Source organism: Boleophthalmus pectinirostris, unplaced genomic scaffold, assembly GCF_026225935.1.
Source record: "Boleophthalmus pectinirostris isolate CB_2022bp ecotype Guang Dong unplaced genomic scaffold, ASM2622593v1 HiC_scaffold_3, whole genome shotgun sequence".
NCBI lineage: Eukaryota > Metazoa > Chordata > Actinopteri > Gobiiformes > Gobiidae > Boleophthalmus > Boleophthalmus pectinirostris.
Genome location: NW_026571299.1, coordinates 44,354,070 through 44,363,223, shown reverse-complemented (window position 1 = coordinate 44,363,223; position 9,154 = coordinate 44,354,070). Strand labels below are relative to the sequence as shown.

At 36.1% G+C, this 9,154-nt stretch overlaps 1 protein-coding gene across 4 annotated transcripts in view; it reads left to right on the top strand.

The window, feature by feature from the left end:
• Nucleotides 1-219: 219 nt before the first annotated feature.
• Nucleotides 220-9,154, top strand: part of arhgap9 (Rho GTPase activating protein 9) — a 39,820-nt gene continuing 30,885 nt past the window's right edge. For 2 of the 4 annotated variants that reach the window (XM_020918547.2, XM_055160392.1), the window contains exon 1: nt 220-434. The gene's annotated coding sequence lies outside the window, so the exon portion shown is untranslated. Of the gene's footprint in view, nt 435-6,914; nt 7,145-9,154 lie in introns of those variants that run through there. The other 2 variants (XM_055160391.1, XM_055160393.1) reach the window with 1 other exon arrangement.

Here is a 9,154-nt window from a genome sequence, read left to right as displayed (position 1 = left end):
TCTGTGGGAGGTTGGGCTCATATCTCGTCAGAGTACTCGTTTTGTTACTATTGAGTGCCCGTGTGGAAAGCGCCATTGAGTTATATGGGATGCCGGATGTGTTGTGGCAGTAAACAAGCGCACCCATTGCTTTATCCTTTCATTAACCTGATTGGCTGACAGTAAAATCATATTGGGCGACTACAGCCAATCTTTTGCTCCCAATGCTGTACAGTGCAAAACAATTTTATCCGCTTAAAGAGCCAGGAGTCTGTGCGATGTTATGTGGTGAACAACTTCAAAAAGGACTGTGTGCGTCTGGAGTTCTTGTGCATGCATAAGGGTCTATGTAGATTGTTATTTATGTTTTTATTTGTAATACGATCAAACCAAATAAGGCGCGCCTATAAGCTGTGGCCGACTCACAAAACAAACAGCTGTCATCTTCTTGCACGGTGAGTGATGCATCTTTTTAGTACCTAATTTGCAATAACAGATGGATATTAAGTTTTCTCTCTTCTTTTTTATTGAGACTATGCTGTCATTAGCCTAATCTACAGTTCTCGTGGAGCTGTTAAAATAACGCCCTTTATTTAGTTTTTACTAATCCCAGAGGGTTTCCTGCTGGTGATCATTTTTCAATTAAAGTAGACAAAGAGCTTTGTTGTGCTCATTATAGTGGTTCTGCATTTATTTTGTGGTTTATCTTTTAGCCTGCATAAAGTAAGGCTACATCACGTTGAACAACAATTATGTGCAGCAAAGTTTCTATCTACGACAGAAACTTCTCTTCTTGTATCATTTTGCCCTATCAACATGTATGTGTGTGTGCACCACACATATGTTTTAAATGTAGTCGACATGTTCATCTATTTATTAACTCTTAAACTGTGATGGAATGATTGTTCTGTCCATGTGATGGTGAAGACAAATCTCCACTATTTTGGACAATAAAGTTAAAATTAAAGTTCACATATAGGCCTGTCAAAATGTGTCAGCCACTTGTGACCACTTCTGCATTAAATTCTCATAGGCAACTGTAGACCTATACACTGAAAACACTGGGCCACTTCCAACCATTTCCTGTGGAAGAACACCTACACAGCAGCGCTTTCTCTCTCTTTTGAACTATTTTGCTCACACTTGCAATTCTTAACTTTTTTTTTAACCTGTAGGCTCCTATTCTAATTAACAAAATTTTGCCAACTTCTTTTTTTAATCATAAAGTTGCTGTGTTTTTGGCAATGCATAATAATATGAATCAACTATCAGCCTAACTTGTTTTCATATAAATCATATTTGTGCTTTTTCTATGCATTATTTCTGTTTCATAACCTCCCTTAAGTCCAAGAAAAGCAGGAGATTTGTCCACTTTTTCACGAGCCTGTGACGACAGGCCTGAAAGATTATTCTCCAGTTGCAACTTTCTTGATTAAAGTGCCCTGTAGCATGGGTCAGTATTAGCAGGGGGGTTACATGTGAACTGTAATTACGAGTGTGCTTCATGGACAGCCTTAGTGTCAGGGGAAGATTTAGTCATGACGCATTTCACATCATGACATGTCACTAGTCAGATTAGTCTAGAGCTGAGCTTTCACATTTTGGGGCTGATGGGAAACTAACCGTGTTTGTGTACTTGTGTGCATATAGGCCATTCTCAGATGTCGGCAATGACCGACACTGCTATTACCATCTAATGTTGTTGAGGAACATAGGGTTATCAGAGATATGATCTATGCTGACTGATTGTGACTACAATGCTATCATGAATTCTTGATTTCACTCTAATGTTGATGTGATTACAGAATATGTGTTAAATATACACTAGTATATCATATAATATTTTCATGCTGTTGCATAAATCAGCCAATGGGGTGGTTTAATTGTCTGATAAAATGCTATAATTATGTTTTTTGCTTTAGTTCCTCTTCAGGTACAGTTTTTCCTCACACCTCCCCGCCGCTTGATAATGCAAATTGTATCTGATCAGAGACATTGATTCACACATCAGAATGAAAAATAAATGAGTAAAAACTGCAATATAAACAGCTAAACCACTCTAAGAAGCAAGTTCATATTTAGTCTTAATAAGGTTTAGCAGGTTTTACATGTAAGACCACATTAAGACATTTTATTTTTGATAGAGGACATTTTAATGTAAACAATAGAGTTTTTGAGATTTCCAAATGTTCACACATCAACTTGCACCTTTGGTTCTATTGCTCTTAAATGGCTCCTTATTACACTATTTTCTGATCTATATTATAAAGTTTCCTCATCAAAAACATACCTGGAGTTGTGTCTTGTTTCAGTCACACATAACACATACACTCTGCACATATAGGGTGGGTTCTTTTCTCAAACTCAAACAACCTGTTCCAGATATCATGTGGTAATACAGTTGCTCCATTGTGTTTTTAAACTCCATACACTGTCACTAGAATCATTTGGATAATTTCAGCCCTGAAACATCAGTCTTTACTAAACTAAAGGTTAAATGTTGCTGTTAACTTGAAACTACCCCTACATCACATTTTAGACAGACTAATAAAAAAGGATTACTCAAATGTGTGTGAATGAAACAAAACTCAACTCTAGGTATTTTTTTTAATGATGTGACAACATTATAACATGGCTTAAAGCCATGTTAAAGAGTCCATTTTGTGTAATATATGACCTTGTTTTCTCGCCATAGTTAACTGCACTATCCAATAAAGTTGTGTGTGTGTTTTATACATACAGTTTCACTCACTGTTGGCTGGAGGAGGTTCTCACTGCTCTTCCCTGAGCCCTGACGATATTGTTCTATCTTCTGTGTCCCAGGGCTGAAAGTGGCTCTTTGACTTCCCTGATAGCTTTTGACAGCTCGCTCTCATCCCGCTGGATCAATGGAGCTCAGTGCACTTCATTAGAAACATCAATGGAGCACACATTCCCACAGGCTGCATGGACACAATCAGGAATGGGCTACTACACATTTGTTGTTTTCCTTCTCCAGAATTTATCAATATTTCTGTTAATCTGACAAATTACACTCTTATTGCTCTCATGGAAACTTGTGGCAAAGCTAATTTATTAATAGGAGCCGACATGGATGTCTCAGAGGCCCATGTTCATTATATGTGCCTGGTACCCCCTCCTGCTGCTTTGAGATATCGGATCCAGGATATTGATTTTGTGTTAGGCCAAGCAATCTAATAAGACTATTTATTTGTTACTGATGGCTCAGAACATATCCTAATGTTTGAGTTGTACTTATTATTCGGCCAGTCATGATAACACATTTTGAAGCATGATCTATTTTTGAAGAAAATATAGACGATAAACGATAATACTGAAATGAATTTATACCACTGACACAAAAATCCTAAAGCAGGATTACTCACAAAAAATATTCTAAATATGTAATATGTAAAAAATAAAAATAAAAACATGAGCTACCTTAAAGAAACAGCAAAATTAAACACTTTAGTAGTGATTTAGTATCTATAAGGAGTCATAGAAGTTACTTATTCTACAGTTCAAATCTTATCACTGAACAGAAATGTCCCTTTTAGTCAAAAGGAAAAAGTACCACCAGATATAATATATAGTTCCATGTGTCATATACTGAACAATAAGTTGAAACAATAATTATCGTGACACGCATGCTTATTGTTTACAGTACAATTACCAGTATGCATTTCTAGTTCTTGCATAATAGTCACATAACATATTTGGGTCTGTTTTTGATTCATTATTGCTGTGAAAGTATACTTCTAGTCCATACACTGGTATCAGTTGATCAGATAATGACAAAATCTCTACTTTCCTGTGTTTGTCTTGGTCTCAAAAAACTAGACTAGACTAGGTTAGTTTATTTGTTATTTGTAATTAAAGAGTCAAACTGGAAAAAAAGGTGCAAAAAGCTCAAAGTGCACAATAGACAACAAATGACATTGTGAAATAAACAAGCTACAAAGATGAAGTAGCTACAATATTAAGGTGCTACATCAAAGCCCAAAGTGAATTGTCCAGACTTATAACAGCTTGTGGGATGAAACTGTTAGCATGGCAATAAGTCTTAGAAGACTTCTGCGTTATTAAGAAAATCCTTCGTTCTTTGACTAAAACTTGTGCTCATTAATTGTAGTGCCTTCTCACCTTCCGTTTCTTGCATTAATTTGCTTGAATTAATTCTTTTAGTGTAAACCCCCCCTTTAGCGATCTCTTTGCATTTGTGTCTCAGTGCTGGTCTGTCTAGTTGTAGTTTATATGTAAATGAAGCCTACTTGAATAGTTTGCGCTCTGAAGAAGTTTGCCATGTGTCGATGGAGGCTTGGCTCATTGTAAACATTGCGTCAGCGTTGGCTTGAAATGATGGCATCACACATATTAAATTTTGTTATGTGCAACAAAAAGAGAAAAACACAGTGGAGATGGGAAGCCACTGTGCTGTTGTCATGTTATTAGTACAAAGGGGACCAATGGCTGCTTTATTGGCTTCTCTGCTTTTCAATTGGCTCCTTGGCGATTTACACAGCTAATCAGTAGCGGGCTTCGAGCGAGACCCCAGCCCACCTGTTCAGTCACTATCCACACAGGCATGTATCACACAGCAGGCCTCTGTGTGTCTCTGTGGTCCCGTCATCAATAATGCATGGCTCTGAGGATGAAAGGCTGTTTTGGCTTCAGGCATGTGTCTTTTATAGAGCGAGAAAGACATCAGTGCAGCCACTTAGAAGTATGTATTTACAGACAAACGGAGCACTCCTTCATGCTTCAACACAATCATGTACACAAAGAAACATTGTTGTGTGGAAGGCTGAAGAGTGAGTGATTGGTGAATTGTAACTGAGATGTTTACAGCTGTAATTTTGCTACAGCAGGGCTGGATAATTAGTGAATCAATTGAATTAATAAATTGTAATATGTGTATTCTTTCTCTGCATTTAATAATAAAATAAATAAAACATTTAGAGATCGACAGATATGGATTTTTTCATTGACAATGGTGATACCTCTTATTTAGAATATAGAGAAACCAATAAACTCTCTGATATTATTTTTCACAAATTATGTAATTATGTACCCCCAAGCCCTTTTTTTCCACAAACCTATAAGAGAGCTGTGTAGTCACTTTTTGTGCAGCTATCTATAAATGTTAAAAGAAAGCTTTGTGTGTATTTTTAGGCAGCATATTGACCAAAACAAAATATTGGCATCAGGAGATTTAAGGGCAGTAGCCAATATGCTAAAAAGTCCAACTATCGGCCTAGTATATTGGTCTATCTGACATCACTGTAGTGTGTCACAATAAATTATTGTTGATTAATTTATGTACACCAAGGCATGTTATGGCTTTGAGCATAGTAATACTCAACTACTGATAATAATACTGTGTGTAACCAAAAACCAAAAACATTTACTGGGTAGTATCACAAATGAAATATGAAAACAAAATATTTTCCCATAATTCTTTTTGTTATTCTAGATTATGGTTAATACAGGAAAAGGTACAAAAGAACAGCTCAGGTAAGAAAAGATAAGACAACATGTTTTCTTTCTATAGTGAGGACATTTCAGATAAGTACTGATGCCCCCAAAAAGTGAACGTACTCAGTCCTAAAAGTATCACTCTCTTAAATCATTTGTTCATAGCCTATTCACGTCCTTTTTGTCTCTTAGCTCTATGCACACTTTTCTCAATCCATCCACCCAAGATGTGTTTGACACTCAAGTTTCTATTCGGCCTGAGGTGAAGTCTTAAAACAGTCTTTGGTTTGGGGCTGATTTGAGGAAAAACTTCAAGGCATTTCTGTACCCGTTCAAAGATGTAGTTCTGCAGTACAATCCCTTTTACCCATAATGTATGATGTAGAGTCTATGATGCAACTCTCCACCTCACACAGCCTGCCTGCCTAACAGATGAGAGAGATGCTAGCGCAGGATCAGCTGAGGAGGCAGAGGGCCTACATGCTAACTTCTGACTTTCAATTAATCCATAGCTCTACAATACAACTTAAGATCACAAAGATAGACTCACTACGCAATAGAGTTAAGGCACAGAGGTGGGAGATATCATATCATAAAATAAAAAAATAATATAATATGATTGCAATAGTTGTTATGGAGTTATTTTATACCCCATACCCAATATGTTTCTATTTATTTTATCTTTCAATATTGAAAAGCTGGAACAATATATTTTGGGGCTCAATATTTATCATGTGTTTCAATTTATTTGCAAAAATGTGGATATTTGGGGTACTCTTGTTAAAATAAAAATATGTATGAGCTGTACAAAGTTAATTATTGGTTTATTCTGTTTTACATGTTGCAGCTCAGGCCTTTTATTGATACTGTCTATTTAAAAATGGTTTACTGGGATTATACTTCTTTATTGTTATTGAGTCAGTTGGATAAAGTACTAGTATTTCAGTATTATTGTTTATCGTAATATCTCTCTGGAGCAATATATCATGTGTCAAAAGTTGTTATCATGACAGACCTAGTTCTGAAAAATTTTAATTTCGACTAGGCCTTTATTTACCTTTCTTTTTTTCTGTACCATTTTTTTCTGATAATAGTAATACAGTATACAGTAACCTCACAAACTTTGCAACACAGCTCTAAAAAGCTATTTGCACTAATGTGGATGTGGATTGTTTTCGTTTATCTTTTAATGCAGCCTCTACACAGCGAAACTCGGAAGTAAAAAATAAATGCCTCAACACTAGGCCATAGACTAACAGTGGCAAACCACTAATTGAGCAAAAACACGAACAGAAACTTGTGTTGCATGACAGCACAGGAGTTATTTAAACAGAACGCACATCTCATGACATGCTTTAATATTAATAACCATTATGCTTTATTCTGTATATACATAAGCCTTGCCACACCCCCTGGTTTCTATGTAGATAGCTTTGAGAATGTGTGAGTGCGTGTTTGCTGTAGTTGTGCCTTTGATGTTCACTCTTCATTCAGTCTTTTAGCCTCTGCTTCACGTCTGCTTTCCCTTTGAAGACCATGTAGAGATGATTATTAAAGGCGTCTGCTCTAAATGTATGGCTGAATATGGATATGGGTGGAACTGACATCAGCTGCAACCTCTCCCAGCGTTTGAGCGTTCATAGTGTTTGGCAGTGAGTTGATCCAGGAAATAAAATGAGCCGCTTCACAGGTAAATGCTGGTGGCTTGTTTACTCTTAGTCTTAGTGTTTTGTATTCATTCAGCATCATCCCTTCTGCTAAGCTGCCTTGGGCTTTTTCTCAAACACGTCATTTTAAAGTTCATCACTCCATTGAGGAAAACTTATAATTTTAATTTTTAAAGGCTGTACTGCATCATAAAAGTTTGCCTCACAGAAATCTATACCACCAAGATTTACTTGGTTTTGCTTAATACTTTCAATGATATGATGCCATATTTTTATTGAAGCTTTGCGTACTGTGATCTAGTTTTATACATAGGGTAAGGATTGAAATGTGTATTACTATGAGGAAGAAAAGAATACAGAGAACTAAAACAAAATATTGGCTTCTGGAGATTTAAGGGCAATAGCCAATACTCTACAAAGTCTAACTATCAGCCCAATATATTGGTCTGTGTCTAACATCGCTAGAGTGTGTCACAATAAATTACAGTTGATTAATTTATGTACATCAAGACATGTTATTATTTTGATCACATTTTTTGCTTAGAGCATAGTAGTACTGAAATAGTGATAATAATACTGTCTGTAAATTATTAGACAGGTTGTGTACCGGTACCAAAAATGTTTTCTGGGCAGCATTACAAATGAAATATGAAAAGAAAAATTGTTCCCATAATTATTATTTGTTATTCCAGATTATGGTTATTACAGGAAAAGGTACAAAAAGCACAGCTCAGATAAGATAAGACAACATGTATTCTTTCAGCAATGGGGACATTTCAGAAAAGTGCTTGTGCCCCCAAAAAGTAAACATTACCCATCTTAAAAGCATAATAGAATACAGAGAAACCGATGGCCAAAAAGCACCACTATGATTTTTGGGTCATTATGTTGTACTGATTTTGGTAAATTTCCCCAAATTACCTCATTTGAATTTTGCAAGAGAGCAGTGCAGTTACATTTTTGCAGTAGCCTCTTTGGACTAAAGTGAACAAATAAATCTTTATGCTTATATTCTTTATGCATATTTTGGGAGCTGGTTTGGGCTAACAAAATATCTGCCTGTGCTGGAGACTTAAGGCTAATAACCAATACGCCTGACATTTCAATCAACCGTGGCTCTTGTTGTGTCAAGATCCAAATCTCCCACATTGTATGAATGTGGTGTGTGAGTGTTAGTGGTGGTTAGGTGGTGCAGATGGTGACAGACTCTTCTGTCAGTCTACCCCAGGTCAAGAGTGAAAACTTTCTTTAGCTAAATGTTACAACAAAAAATGCCAAATATGTGAATGAATTAAACACAAGGAAATGTGTTATTATGTTTTCTGAATCTTGTCAGTTATTTTTTCATGGTAACTGCCACTACTAGACTGTATGCTTTTGATGTTGTGAATGTGGAGTGACTGTACTGTCTATTGTCTGTTGTCTTTTGTTGATTGTGTTTTTTTCCTGTTGCCTGTCTGACAAGAATTTCTCAATAAAGGACAGAATAAAGGCTAACATAGTCTATTACATTTCTCTCAAATTGTACACAGACAGACACACTGATCACAATAACTACTTAGGGATGTACCGATCTGTTACTGGTATCGGACATTAGCAGAGATACTGAAAAATTTGCTGGATCGGATATCGGCTTATACAGTTTGGACATCTAAATCACTGTAATAAGACTAGCTACTGGTCATAGTTGGCCCAGAAAGTCTAACAATATTAAAATTTTTATTTATACAAAGTTCTTGTGTAATTAGATGAGAGATAAATAACAGCTACAGACCACATATGGGTCAGTACTGTCTTATTTTATTTTTGTTTTAAGGAAATAAATGCTTTTTTCACTATCTGCTGTGGTACTGGTTAAAGCTATAGATTCGGTATCAGAACTGAAAAAACTGGATTATAATTATGACCTATAACTAATTCACCATTACTGTGCCTAATTTCTAAAACAATATTCTCGTGTTGATTTCATTGTCCACACTGCATTGGATGAGGTGGTGAGTCTCAAATGTCCTGTGGCCTTGTTGACCGGGCAG